The 13,136-nt window shown below is 38.6% G+C and overlaps 1 protein-coding gene across 1 annotated transcript in view; it reads right to left on the reverse strand.

The window, feature by feature from the left end:
- The window catches only part of LOC308692354 (sacsin-like), a gene marked incomplete at its 3' end in the record, with an annotated part of 39,457 nt that overhangs the window by 10,757 nt on the left and 15,564 nt on the right, over window positions 1-13,136 (reverse strand). The window lies entirely within an intron of this gene.

Raw genomic sequence — 13,136 nt, forward strand, 5'->3', positions numbered from 1 at the left:
GTGCAACACATGCAAGGCTGAGCTTGCGTTTCACGGGAGCACAACATGTATGTTGGAGCACTTGAAGAGAAAGCATCCCGGATCAAAAGGAGCCGGTGAGAGGTGAGTGTTCAATCTCCAGGTGAAGCGAACTAACTAGTTGTAACGTTAAATCTCTTTATTAGAGAATGCAATACTACTATTAATAAAAGTGATAATATTAAAAATAATAATATAAATACAGTAATGTCATGATTTATTTTGCATAGAATAAAGCTTGATCGAGCTTAGGAGTCAGGGCTGTTTTTATTATTGTAACACTATTAGGTAAATAGTCTTATTACTTGCATGTATTTTATTCCATATTCATGAAGACTTACAAAAGGAGACAGGAGTTAGGAAGAATATCATGTCAGTTACTTTTTCATACTGTTAATTAAATGGTGAATAAGAATGTCTCTGTCAGCTCAAATGTCATGAAAAAAAATATTATCATTTTATACTTATAATAATTGTTTGCAAATTATTATTCAAAAAAATGTTATGTCCTGAATTAAATGTTCCTTTTTCTGTTTCAGTTCTAAGAAAAGCAGTGGGCCTAATATTGATGACTTTTTCCTGAGGAGGAATTCGTGTACTCCTCAGCAAGCCACTGCTCTTACAGAGTCAATTCTAAACATGATTGTTAAAGACATGAGACCTCTTTCCCTGGTGGAAGGAGAAGGCTTTCGTGAAATGGTTTCTACATTCAATCCTGGATATATCCTTCCATCAAGAACCTACTTTACAAGATTAATGGAGCAAAAATATGAAAAAACCTGTCAAAAAGTAAATATACACCTACAGTAATGCAGATACATGTTTCAGGAACAATCTATGATAACAATTTACAATAAGGTCCATTAGTTAATGTTGGTTAACTATATTAGTGAACATGAACTAATAATGAACTGTACTTCTACAGCATTTACACATTTAATGTTTGTTAATGATAACTTCAACATTTACTAATACAGTAAATACAATGAACTAACATGAACAAAAATGAACAGCTGTATTTTTATTTACATTAACAAAAATGAATAATATTACAAATGTGCTGCTCGTATTAGTTAGTTCATGTTAGTAAATACATTCATGTTTACAAATTAAACCATTACCTTAGTGTGAATTGCTTCTAGATTTCAAACTAAACACCCAGTAAAGATGATGACTAAACAACAGTTTAACCATTAAGAGAGTTAAAAATAAAATGTTAAACTAAAATATTCTGATGTTTTTTTTAAAGGTTAAGGAAACTATTCAGGAAGGAAGAAGCTTCATCGCACTGACCACTGACATCTGGACTAGCCTCGCAACAGAAGCATACCTTGGTGTCACATGCCACTTTATAACTGAAGACTGGAAAATGACGAGTCTCACTCTTGCAACCATGCCCCTTGATGAACGACATACTGGTGTCAACATAGCCACATGGCTTGAAGAGGTTGTCACAAAATTCAACATTTCTGTAGACAAAATTAAAGCAGTTGTTCATGACAATGGATCAAATGTTGTGGCTGCACTGAAATTGCTGGCTGAGAAACATAATTGGGTCTCTGTCCGCTGTACTGGACACACATTCCCTTGTCGTGAACCATTCCCTTAAAGAGCTGCAAGGACCTTGGTTGAACATTTTAGGAGAAGTGAACTGGCCAATACTAAGTTGAAAGAAAAGCAGCAGCAGATGAACACACCAGAGCATAAGCTGATACAAGACATCGCAACCCGATGGAATAGCACCTACTTTATGCTGGAGAGACTGCTGGAGCAGCGCTGGCCTGTTACTGCCACGCTTTCGGATCCTGAAGTGACACCAAGGGGCAAACATTACTTTGATTTGAAGCCTGATCAGTGGTCATTAATTGAAGAGCTGACCCAGGGCCTGCAGCCTTTTCAATGTGCCACTGAGTTTCTTAGTGGCCAAGAGTACACAACATTGTCATGCCTTCCTCAGCTTGCAAAAGGGCTACAGAGGTCTGTGCAACAATCCCTGATCTTCGAAACTACTCCTGGAAAAGCTTTTTTAACCAAAGCTTCTAAAGAGTTAGAAGAAAGGTGGGGGGATATCAGCTCTTTCTGCAAAGAGAAGGATAACACCATTGTTCTGTCAGCAGCCCTAGATCCAAGATTTAGAAAACTCAAGTTTATGCCTGCTGAACAGAGGATAGAGGTTAAAAGCACTGTTGAGGTCCTTGCTATTAAAGCAGGAAAAGAGTTCTGGAAATCTACACAAGAAGGGCAGCTTCAGTGTCACAGCGTCACTGTTCCTAGGAGAGAGGAAGAGTCAGTGTTAGAAAACCTCCTCCAGTCTGACACGGACAGCCTCAGTGAAGAGGAGGAGTCACACGAGGAACAGAAGATTCAGATGGTGAGAAAGGAAGTACAAATGTACTTCTCAGAATCGCAAATAGCCAAACAAGAAGATCCTTTAGGTTGGTGGAAGGAAAATGAGGGATGCTTCCCTAACCTATCAAAGCTAGCAAGATCTTTTCTTTGCATTCCTGCCACATCCACTCCAGCAGAACGGATCTTCTCAGCTGCAGGAAACATTTGCTCACAAAAAAGAGCAAGCTTGTCACGTGAACATGTTGATATGCTGACCTTCCTTCATTTTAATTCAGCACTTATTTGAAAATCCAAAAAAAGCCAGTGCAGAAAGGACACTGTTACTTACTGCTTTTCATTAAACTGAACACTTGGTTTTAGAAATGCTCTTAATACTGCTGCCAAGAGATGTTTACATTCAAACATATTTTAGTTTTTTTCTGCAATGCAGCTGATTTATTTTTGTTGAACTGTTTAGTTGGAGGTTCATTAAAGTTCATTAAAACACCTTTTCAAAAGCTGAAGTGATTTTCTTTTTTTTTATTTAAGGTTATAATATGTATAACTCAATGTTTTAACTTATTGAAAAGGCTGAATAATCGTTCCAAACTTACTGATTAGTCGCCGAAATAATCGACGATTAGTCGATTAATCGTTCCAATAATCGTTAGATTAATCGATTATCAAAATAATCGTTTGTTGCAGCCCTAATTCAAACGCAAATGACTGAGGCAATCCACGCAAACCTGTGAATGCCCCCATATCAGCTCTAGAAAACACATCAAGTTTAATCAGATCATTGTACTTGTTTACACCGTCTCGCAGCGCTGTGAGGAATAATACTATCGTAATAATAATAATGGAAAATGTACCTCAGAAGTGCTGATATTTCGAGGAGCAACGGATCGCTATGGAATACTGTAGTAAGTTTTTTTCATTCTCAAGTGAATCGCGTTTCTGTGTGTGAATGAATGAACGGCAGAGATTGCGCTGTTTACCACAACTCGCAAAAAGACGGTTTAAATTTGAAACGCGTTTCTGTGTGTGAATGAATGATCCGCTTTTAGCAAACTATATTGCTATACTGAGATGAGTAAAAATCGACTGAAATATGTTGAAATAAAATGTATTTGTATAAGCAACGTATTAAACTGCAAATTAACATTTCCCTATAATAAAAACGAAAGACCTATGTTACAGACATATGAAAGACAACACTTCGTTGACTAGTTTTGGATAGATTATACATTTTTACTGTAAAATTATCTGCCACCTCAAATAAGCTTGTGTTTGCCAATTTTTGTTAAATATAGTATGTTTTGTCAATGTAGGCTATATTCAAAGTAATGAATCCTTAACTTTGAAATATGTATGATAAAATGTATACTTTAGTTTTTACAAAGAAAGATTACACTTGAATTGTTGTTGTAATTGTAACCTTTTTAATAAAAAAATATATTTACAAGGTAGATGTAAACAAACTATTAAAAGGTCAATATAAGCCTTTTCTTTAAATAATTGTTATTGTGTTTTATTAGTGACAAATTTGGGGAGAGGATACATATTCCAAAACTGAAAATACAGTATGAGAATTAACTGCACAATACTAGACATGTTTTCCTTGGATATTATACAATTTGCAAGCACAATTTGTGGAAAAATAAAAAAAATTGAGATGCTTCCAACTGTGAACCAATTTGGTAGAATATATATATATATAACCCGAATTCCGGAAAAGTTGGGACGTTTTTTAAATTTGAATAAAATGAAAACTAAAGGAATTTCAAATCACATGAGCCTCACAATAGAACATAGATAACATAGCAAATGTTTAAACTGATAAATTTTACACTTTTATCCGCTTAATTAGCTCATTTAAAATGTAATGCCCGCTACAGGTCTCAAAAAAGTTGCCACGGGGGCAACAAATGGCTAAAAAAGCAAGCAGTTTTGAAAAAATTCAGCTGGGAGAACATTAAGTTAATTGATATCAGGTGTGTAACATGATTAGCTATAAAAGGTATGTCTTAGAGAAGCAGAGTCTCTCAGAAGTAAAGATGGGCAGAGGCTCTCCAATCTGTGAAAGACTGTGTAAAAAGATTGTGGAATACTTTAAAAACAATGTTCCTCAACGTCAAATTGCAAAGGCTTTGCAAATCTTATCATCTACAGTGCATAACATCATCAAAAGATTCAGAGAAACTGGAGAAATCTCTGTGCTTAAGGGACAAGGCCGGAGACCTTTATTGGATGCCTGTGGTCTTCGGTCCTCAGACGACACTGCATCACTCATCGGCATGATTGTGTCAATGACATTACTAAATGGGCCCAGGAATACTTCCAGAAACCACTGTCGGTAAACACAATCCGCCGTGCCATCAGCAGATGCCAACTAAAGCTCTATCATGCAAAAAGGAAGCCATATGTGAACATGGTCCAGAAGCGCCGTCGTGTCCTGTGGGCCAAGGCTCATTTAAAATGGACTATTTCAAAGTGGAATAGTGTTCTATGGTCAGACGAGTCCAAATTTGACATTCTTGTTGGAAATCACGGACGCCGTGTCCTCCGGGCTAAAGAGAAGGGAGACCTTCCAGCATGTTATCAGCATTCCGTTCAAAAGCCGGCATCTCTGATGGTATTGGGATGCATAAGTAATATATATATATATATTGATCTTGCATTCTTTCTTGTGGCTCAGTGACACACCTGAATGAATGGCTCATTATGTATGCGGGCCCCATTGTCTCCTCATAGTGCTGGGCGGTTTACCGGTTCATAACGAATACCGGTTTTTATTTTTGTTACGATATGAATTTTTAATATACCGCAATACCGGAGTATGTCGCTTTAATCGGAATGCGGCGCTGCGCGACACAGTCTCACCCCTCATTTACAACACACGTCTGCGGCGCATTACAGCTGCGACAAGGTTTTATTCCGTCCTCCACGCGGTGCGTCAAAATAGACTAGGCGCCTATATTTAGAAATAGACTAGGCGCGGAGAGCCGCTTCTGGGAAGCTTCAATCTGAAACACAAGCATTGACTAGAATGGGCACGAGACGTGTGGGGGTGAGAGTGTCTTTTTTCTCGCGGCGCGCGTGTTTTTGTAACGTATCTGAAGTGAACTGACGGTCTTTAGAAAAGTTTCTTTGTTATTACGATTGAATCTTTCTTTATCTTTCCTGATAAAGCAGTGTTTATGAGCGTTGCTGCTTTGTGTACAGCCGTTACCGGGGAAACCACTGTTTCTGCCGCTCCTAAAGCGCGTCCTGCTGGCACCTCTTTGTAAACAGCCTTGCAAACCTGTATTATTAATATTAGTGTGGATTTTTTCTATAATATTCACTCATGACAATAAAATAGGGCATTATAAGTAAATCTACTGCAGTATTTCCTCTCTCACTCAGTAGAAAAATGTGGTAAACACCCATCATGCTTAAAAAAAAAAAAAAAAAAAAACGGTAAAAACCGTGAAACCGGTATAATTTAGAAAAAAACCGTGATGTTGATTTTTGGTCAAACCGCCCAGCACTATCTCCTCAGGTGTGAACCACTCAATATGCATGATGGTGTTGGATCGTTGACACCCACTTGCATATTGCCTTTCCAAACAGAAATTGTCTTGCAAAATTTAAATCAATATATTGCTTTATGTGTAATATGTTTATAAGCAACTGAAAAAAACACAAATGTCAGGGCATGTCAGAACATCTCAAGGACCCCAAAAACACCTCAGACCCCAGAGGGTTAAGTATCCTGAGGGGTGGTTTGTAAATCTGTAAAACTTTTTACAGCGAATCAGGTCAATGCAGTCTTTATTAAACACATTATTAAATAATCACTGAGAGCTGATAATGCAGTATAATTAGGGATGCACCAACACTAACATTTTGCCCAACACAATAAGTCTATATTAAATGTATTAAAATTATCCACTATTTTGTATAAATAGATTCAAGATAAAACTGTAAAATTTACAATAAATCGTTCCCTTTCAAAGGCATGGTGTTGTCGCTATGGGAACGCTTTGCACTGTCGTAAGCATGTGTGCAATCATGTCAATTTCTTTGGCTACCATGAGGTCAGGTGATGTAACGTCACACATAATCAAGACTATAAAACGGTGCCTGCATTTTACGTAATTGAAACTTTAACTTGATCTTTAATCTTTCCCAACAACACGGCTGGGGTAATGGAGCATTGTGGGAGCTTTAGCAATGGGATGCAATCTTTAAGGGAGCTTAAAGTGGTCATACTTTCCCACTAAGCTTTGCGTCACCCACAATGGAAATACTAAGGCAGGGGTCTTCAAATAAAATTGCTTGAGGTCCAGTAAATGAACCGTCCTCACTACCCGAGGCCTGGACAATTATATACCTGTATGTTGGCATTACGGGAAATGCACTAGCATGGTTTTAATCATACTTATCTGACCGTTATCAGTTTGTAGCAGTAAATGATGAGATGTCTTATCGATCACAAGTTCAGTATGGCGTACCACAAGGCTCAGTACTAGGACCGCTGCTGTTCACTCTGTACATGCTACCATTAGGAGATATCATTAGGAAACATGGCATTAGCTTTCACTGTTATGCCGATGATACTCAGCTGTATATTTCTTCAAAACCTAACGAAACTTATCAATTCACAAAATTAACGGAATGCATAGCGGATATAAAAAAATTGGATGACTTGTAATTTCCTACTTCTAAATTCTGAAAAAACAGAGTTTCTAATTATTGGACAAAAATTCCTCACGTAATAATCTAGAATACTGTCTAACACTTGATGGCTGCTCTGTTAAGTCTTCGTCATCGGTTAGGAACCTGGGTGTGCTCTTTGATACCAATCTTTCATTTGAAAGTCACGTGTCTAGTATCTGTAAAACTGCATTTTTCCATCTTAAAAATATATCTAAATTACGCCATATGCTCTCATTGACAAATGCGGAACAATTAGTTAATGCGTTCATGACCTCAAGGCTAGATTATTGTTATGCTCTTCTGGGTGGTTGCCCTGCACGCTTAATAAACAAACTACAGCTGGTCCAAAACGCAGCAGCTCGAGTTCTTACCAGAACCAGGAAGTATGACCATATTAGCCCAGTTCTGTCAAAACTGCATTGGCTCCCTATTAAACATCGCATAAATTTTAAAATATTGCTGATTACTTACAAAGCACTGAATGGTTTAGCTCCGCAGTACTTGAGCGAGCTCTTAACGCATTATAGTCCTTCACGTCTATTGCGATCTCAAAATTCCGGCCAGTTGATAATACCTAGAATATCAAAATCGACTGCTGGCGGTAGATCCTTTTCCTATTTAGCACCAAAACTCTGGAACAGTCTTCCTACCATTGTCCGGGAAGCAGACACACTCTGTCAGTTCAAAGCCAGATTAAAGACACATCTCTTTGACATAGCTTTCACATAATACATTATAGACTTCTATAATTCAATGTTAGGCTGCATAGATTAGGTCAGCCGGAACCGGGAACACTTCCCAAAAATCCTGATGTACTCGTTACATCATAAGAAGAATGGCATCTACGCTAATTTTAGTGTCTGTGTTTATCCCAAGGTTTTTCCTGCAGCCTGCCGGATCCAGGCCGTATCTAGATCTGACGAAGGACCTTCGCCTGGACCGATGACAACGCAGTGCTGAAGTGCCAACTAGTCTCTCCCTATGGAGGATCCCACTACCACTCTACAGATAAGGCGTTGTCGGGAAAATTCGTCTCGCGGTCCTACCCCAAAGCAACAAATAAAATAAAATTCCTTATCAAAATTTATAAGGAAAGACAAGTATTTTGTTTAGGCTTGGCTTGTAGGGAATTCCAAACCTGCGTATATTCAAACGCACATAACTATAGAACCCATTCTAAATGCTCATGTGACCGCCATCAGTGTTTCTCACAGGTTCGCGTTTCGCGTTCGCGTAGAGAGAATGGTGTTGTCTTAGCGGCCCCTAATTTAATAACAAATGATCATTGCGACGGAACCAAATCAATTAAAACTAACTTCAGATGGAAATAACTTAACTCTGCTGTAAAGCCGAAACAATCTCTGTTACCTTAAATTATGCACTTATCTCTGTAAAGCTGCTTTGAGACAATCTACATTGTTAAAAGCGCTATATAAATGAAGATGACTTGACTTGACCTAAAAACATGAACTGATGGTTATTTCCAGACTAAAGAAATTAGTGTAGATTACATTTTTTATTTAACAAAATATAATATCTTTTCATATGTATAAGCAGACATAAGTAATCCTTCAAAAATGAATCTCATTTTGTTGTTGTTCTCTTATATCCTTTAAGTTGCTTTGGTTCAAAATATCTAAATTCAACCAATAACAATGCCTGACAAAAATATAATGAATTTTTTTTTTACATACATTCATTTCAACATTAACAACTTAAAAGGAAAACTAAAGGGCTATTTTCTGCTGAACTGAGATTAACAATCACAATCAATAAACACAAACCTCCCTGGTAAAAACAAAAAAAAACAAAAAAAAAAAAAACAGAAATCTATATGTCTAAACTTAACTAACTGTATCTAATGTTGAACACTGATCTCTTCTGTGCTTCGTTTTGTAATGGCAACCTGTTAACCGTTGCCAGTGCGCCCGCGCACTGAAGCGTTTTTTTTTTTTTTTTTTTGTTCAAATTTACTATCAGATTTAATGTTATACCTTGACAAACTATACATCATTAAAAAGATATAAGACTCAAGTTTCAGTATTTGACCACTATTGTTTTCTGAGAAACTTATAGCGACAGTTATTTCTTAATTTCTGTCAGGAGTTATGAAATGAAAAAATGAGTCGATACCTTTAATATGAATTATGCGCGTCAGCCGCTTTCATTCATAAAAAAAAACTCTGTGCTGTCGTCATGACAGCGATACACAAAACAACGTCCCTCAGGGCTTTTAGCTAAAAAATGTGCAGATTTGGAGAAATATTGATAGATTCTCATAGGTTTACATCAGATTTCTATTGACAGGAATAATATTTATTGAATTTATACCCAAATGCGTCGATGTAATCTTTATGAGCGTTTGGCACTCTCATTTACTGTGTTTTCAATTCATACCAATCGCCTGAGGGCGCTATTATGCACAATAATAACCCATATATGGGACATGAAGAAGAGCCATAATCATGTGACATTCCAGGACGTCAGTGATACACACAAAGCTAACAAGAGATCGTTGTAACATGCAGATAAAGATATTTTGAAGACAATAAACATGATTGCAATGATATTTGAGTTACCTGTGTTTTTCAAGCCATGCCAGGTATTTTCATAATAATAGATTATATTTATAATGTAATGCTAATCTATATAGACCATCATTGTGCAGAATATGATCAAATAGTATATTTTCTGTCTGATTTTTTTTATCTGATGTCAAATTAGATCACAGACGATTATTTAAAACACTTCACTTGCGTTTTAAAGTAAGTTTGGAGCACAAACATGGTTTTAATCTCATAAATTGTCATGTATTGATGGTGTGCTAAGCTAACATGCTAGCTAGCTCTAGGTGCTTCTATCTTGAAAAAAAATTAACTAAATACAGAGTTTTAGACTTATCTTCATATTTTAAATATAATATGGTCAGACATGTGGCTTTAGCTGCAGTGCATTTCTAGATTGCTACAGGGTCAACTTCAACTTTATTTTCATGAAGATGTTTCATAAAAATACATTTCTAATAACTTTACAAAACTTTAAAGCTATTTATAAAAAAAAATTTCATTATGACAATAATTAATTCTACATTTACAATAAACTGCCAGGTGTCAGCTTTCAAATGAGATCATACTTGTGCTTTTAGTGCAAAGGGTTCATGAACTGTATCTGTTTCAGTTTGGGTATGTCATTTCTGGGGATTTTTCAAAAGTGGGGTTGCAGCTTAACAGGTTAATGTTTCCACTTTTTTACAACCGCAACAGACTCCTAGCAAAGGAGACACACAGGCCTCGTGTACAGCTTGATGCAGGATGAATAAATGCGTACCTCGCTGGTTCAGTTTTTGGAGCTTCCCAATCTGTCCCGCTGGCTCGCGAGAACCATCAAGCTCGGCTATGCAATTCAGTTCGCGCGGTCTCCTCCCCACTTTCGGGGAATCCGCTATACCGTGGTGGGTGGCCATGCCCCTGTCATGCGTGCAGAGGTCGCCCACCCTACTGGCGAAGGGTACGATTGAGACTGCCCCTCCAGCCGAAATGAAGTCCGGCCTCTACAGCCCCTACTTCATTGTACCCAAGAAGAGCGGTGGGTTATGTCCAATTCTGGACCTGCACGTGTGTCTTGTACCGAACCCTTCACAGGCTTCCGTTCAAGATGTCGACAGTCTAACGCATTTTCGAATGTGTTCGTCCGTTGCATTGGTTTGCAGCGATCGACCTGACTAACGTGCACTTTCGTGTCTCCATTCTTCCTCGACACAGACCGTTACTTTGGTTTGCTTTCGAGGTGCAGGCATACCAGTACACGGTTCTCCCATTCGAGTTAGCCCTGTCCCCTCGCGTCTTCACGCAAGTCGTCGAGGCAGCCCTTGTGCCACTCCAGCAACACGGGGTTCACATCCTGAACTATCTCGATGACTGGCTGCTCCTAGCTCGCTCTCGAGACCAGGTTTGCGAACACAGGGATCTGGTGCTCCGGCACCTCGCCCGTCTGGGCCTTCGGGTCAACTGGAAAAGAGCAAACTCTCCCTCGGGTAGAGGATCTCTTTTCTCGGTATGGTTGACTTGGTCGCTATGTGTCACTTACCTGAGTCAATTCCACAGCAAGTTTTTTTCAGAGGCTCCTGGGGCATATGACGTCCGCAGTTTCATATGAGACCGCTTCAGCATTGGCTTCGCGATCGAGTTCTGAGGTGGGCATGGCAACCAGGCACGCTCCAAGTACCAGTTACTCCGACCTGCCGTCAGACCTTCACCCCATGGATGAACCTCAGCTTTCTACGGGCCAGAGTGCCCTTAGAACAAGTTTCCAGGCATGTTGTTGTCTCAACAGATTCCTCCACCACGGGCTGGGGTGCCATGTGCAATGGACATGCTGCCGCGGGCTCCCCAGTGCCTTTGACGTGTCAATTGCCTAGAGTTGCTGGCAGTACGTTTGGCTCTGCACCGCTTCCGTGCGTTGCTCAAGGACCAACACGTACTAGTCCGCTCAGACAATACCGCGACAGTAGCGTACATCAACTGACAAGGTGGTCTACGCTCCCGCCGTATGTCGCAACTCTCTCGCCACCTCCTCCTATGGAGTCAGAAACATCTGAAGTCGCTTCGAGCCATTCACTTCCCAGGAGAGCTGAACCGTGCAGCCTACGAGCTTTCACGGTTCCAGCCACTTCCTGGGGAATGGAGACTCCATCCCCAGTCGGCTCAACTGATTTGGGAACAGGATAGATCTATTTGCCTCCCACGACTCTTCCCATTGCAGCATGTTTTAAGATCAGATACCTAGAGATTGGCATGGGGTACTTTCAAGTCAAGTCATCTTCATTTATATAGCGCTTTTAACAATGTAGATTGTTTCAAAGCAGCTTTACAGAGATAAGCGTATAATTTAAGGTAACAGAGATTGTTTTGGCTTTATAGCAGAGTTAAGTTATTTTCCATCTAAAGTTAGTTACTTTCCATAAGATCATCTCTCAATGCAAATCAAACCAGCTATTAGGCTAACTGAAATAAAACCATGCCAATCTCTAGGTATGGTGAAGGCTATGTGCTGATGTGGGGCTATTTTAATTCCAAAGGCCAAGGGAACTTTATCAGGATTCATAGTATCCTGGATCCATGAAATAACTGGCCTTTAAAAATCAAAATCTGCCTGCCTCTATGGGAATTTAACATCAGGGTGTCCTGACTTATGCACCCAGTATTTTAAGGAAGAACATTTATTTATTTACGATACTGTACATTATTCATTCACAAAGGAAAATTGGTGTCCTTAAAGGTTGGAGTTTTCATTAAGATCAATTTCCAAAAGATGATTTTTTATTCCTCTTTTTAGTCAACTTTAGCATGGGTGTGTTCACTTATGCTAAACCCTGTATTAGTTCTGGACAAAAGACATTGCAGTAACAGTAACAGGTTCCCAGGTTTGCAGTAACAAACCTTTGTGCATTTGTAAAATAAAGAAAACAAACAGGGTGTGTTTCTGCCGTCTCAGTCTCTGTCAAAAAATGAAGCTCAGTGAATACTTGCCACACAGACATGAGAGATGAAAAAATGAGAAATGTGAAAAAGATGAGAAAGCTTGAAGTGTCTTTTAAATGAAGTAAATCATATCGAAAATAAATATTCTTTGTTTATGTAATCCGTATAAAACCAACAACAGGTACAATCTTCCTCTCTGACCTCATTATTTTTAATGTGACCACACCGATGCGCAGCACAGGCTATTCTCACAGTAAATTATTGTCCACGTGAGCCTGTAAACGCCCCATCACCTCGATAAACAAAGCATCAAGCTTCGTCATTCCTCTGCTTTTCATCGAGTTTGGAAGACACGCTATGAGGAATAAGCCTTGAATGTACCTCAGATGAAGAAAAATGCGATGTGTGTAACATGTTATTGTTACATAAACTTGTACACATTTTACTATTTTAACTATTGCCAGATTAAATTGATTGAAATTGACTAAAACATGTTGAAATATGAAGTAGGCTATAAAGGCAGGTAGGCAACCTTTCATTGCTTATCTTTAAATAAATCTAAATGTCGTACGACACAAGGATGTTTTTATGCTCTATATTCTTTAA

The sequence above is a fragment of the Scardinius erythrophthalmus genome, assembly GCF_964197995.2.
Source record: "Scardinius erythrophthalmus genome assembly, chromosome: 6".
NCBI classification, from domain to species: domain Eukaryota; kingdom Metazoa; phylum Chordata; class Actinopteri; order Cypriniformes; family Leuciscidae; genus Scardinius; species Scardinius erythrophthalmus.